Source organism: Lissotriton helveticus, chromosome 2_1 (genome assembly GCF_964261635.1).
Source record: "Lissotriton helveticus chromosome 2_1, aLisHel1.1, whole genome shotgun sequence".
Classification (NCBI taxonomy): domain Eukaryota; kingdom Metazoa; phylum Chordata; class Amphibia; order Caudata; family Salamandridae; genus Lissotriton; species Lissotriton helveticus.
Window position 1 is genome coordinate 626955659 of NC_136059.1, and position 2406 is coordinate 626958064.

The following is a 2406-nucleotide window of genomic DNA, read 5'->3' on the forward strand; positions in this document are numbered from 1 at the left end:
TCCCTGCCCTTTGTACAACTGCCCTTCACTACTACCAATAGGATTACTTAGTTAGGTCCTTGGATCAGCCCTGGTGGGTTGGCAACGGCCCTGGTGGAGTGCGAGAAGACAATCAAACTTGACTATCTAGAGGAAGTAAAAGTCATAATACTGTTTCTGTAGGTGAACCCGTGGAAGGATCATTGAGGGCGGAGCAGTTCGAGTGACTGTTGGCCCCAGCCTGAAACCCTCGACTACCTCCCAGATGGAAAATACCTTAGGCACAGGCCCGGCCCTACCTTTGCATGCATTGACCTACGAGAGCAGTCTGTGGTCACTAGGGTGCTTGGGTGAGGACTGGGCATGGGGCAGGCTCCTCCACCTGGGAGGACCTGACTGAAATCTGCAAGAGGGACTGGGGATTGGGTGGCCCAGCTCTGGCCCCTCAGGCCCTCCCAAGATTGCACCCACACTCACCCAGCAAGACCTTGTCGGGGAAAATGAATGGCAGTGCCTCGCTGGGCTGGGAGCAACCCCCAAAGGCCTTGTCGCCAAGGCACTCCTGCACCCGCTCCTGACCCAACTGGGATTAGGGCAAACAAGGATTGGCCCTTATGTGGCTTTAGGGCAGGCTGGAAGAGAAGGAGCCAAGGCCATGAGTGTACTCTGGCTCCTTTCTGCAGGTAATATGCAGGATAGAGAGCTACCCTGCTCTTCCCTTCCAACGCCTCAGACCAGGGCAGGGGGTGGGCTATCCACCAACCTGCCAGCATGGTTCAGAGTCTGCCCAAGCTGGGCCTCTCTCTACATCACAGACATCACGCCCAGTGGTGGATGACTGATGTGCAGGTGGAATGATCCTACCTTGTTGCCATGTACCTGGTTTGTTCCGGTCCCGTGCAGCTGGGCTAAGGGTTTAAAGACGTGCTTGGTACTAGCGGTGGGGGGCTGCCTGCTTCTATCACTCTGGGAGCCCCCTTTGAATGTGGTGGCTCCAGGGCTCAGTGCCTGGAGATGCTCTTCAAATTGTGGAGGCAGACTCCCGGAGAGGAAGCCTTGATGGGGCGACAGGCCATCATGCCGCACGGGCAGTGGACGGTTGGGTGGCACTGCCTTCCTCCCTCCTCTCCTGTGTCCACAGTTGGGCAATCATTGCGAAAAATTGCCTATGACTGTTGGTGGTGGATCACTCAGCCCTCGCATCAGTGAAGAACCCAGCTAGCTGTGATAATTAGCGTAAATTACAGGACACATTGATCACTGACTCTTCGAACACAACTTTGTGTTCCTGGCTTCCCCTAGGGCCTATGCCTGTCTGTGGGTCGCTCGATCATCAATCGCCCTGGTGCTTCCCCAGGGCGTGACTAGGGCCGTCGCAGGTAGCTCTGCTCCCTTCGTCCCCCCACTAGGTCAGATCCCTGATCACCCTTTGCAGGATACCTCCTTCCCCGGGCACTGTCATGGAGGTATACCGCCAGCGTGCCTAGACTTTCGTCCCACCTCGTTGGGGTACAGGCTGATGACCAGTCTGCCCCGGGTACGTCCCGGGGTGCCTGGCTGACTGTGATATTCCACGGCTGCTGATGTGTCCTGCCTCAGGCACCCACCTCTATGGCCGGGTTCTGTGAAGGGCCACTTCCCTGCCGAGTCTGTGGGTTCTTATCTGCCCCCGCTGGCCTCAGCCTCCAATCCAGGAAAAGGGGTGTGCTGCTGCTACCCCTGCAGCCCAAGGGCCAGTGTTCCCAGGCTCCCCACGCTAAGGCATCCGACTATGACCTCAGATCAGATGTGGTGACCCACTGAATTTAAGCATATTACTAAGCCAAGGGAAAGAAACTAACCAGGATTCCCTCAGTAATGGCGAATGAAGAGGAAAGAGCACAGTGCTGAATTCCCAACCAGTGAAGGGCATGGGAAATGTGACGTACAGAAAACTGACTTTTCAGCACCACTCAGGGGGCCCAAGTCCTTCTGATTGATTCTCCCCCCGCTGATGGTGTTAGGCCGGGAGCTGTCAGCCGCATGCCTAGATTGGGTCTTCTTGGAGTCGTGTTGCTTGGGAATGCAGTGCGCTGTAAAGTCCATCTAAGGCTAAACATGGGTATGAGACCAATAGACAACAAGTCCCTTAAGGGAGAGGTAAAAAGAAATGGGAAAAAAGAGTTCAAGAGGGCCTGAAACCATTGAGAGGTAAACAGGTGGGGTACATGCAGTTCACCTAGAGGATTCAACACAGCGGGAAGGTTTGTCTCCCGTGGGGGCAGATCCTCTCCACGGGACTGCTACATGGATATACCTGGCCCCCGCAGGATGCATTTCCTCTGTGGCGGTGCTCTGCAATTGGCTCTAGGTTGCTTGGAAGGCTAGAGGTTGGCAATTGACTCTCCACTCCAGTGGAGAGTGTTACAGGAACCATGGCAGCAGCTT

The 2406-nt window shown here is 55.5% G+C and overlaps 1 pseudogene; it reads left to right on the forward strand.

The window, feature by feature from the left end:
* Positions 1–1149: 1149 nt before the first annotated feature.
* On the forward strand, positions 1150–1304 carry LOC144820921 (5.8S ribosomal RNA; annotated as a pseudogene).
* Positions 1305–2406: the final 1102 nt, after the last annotated feature.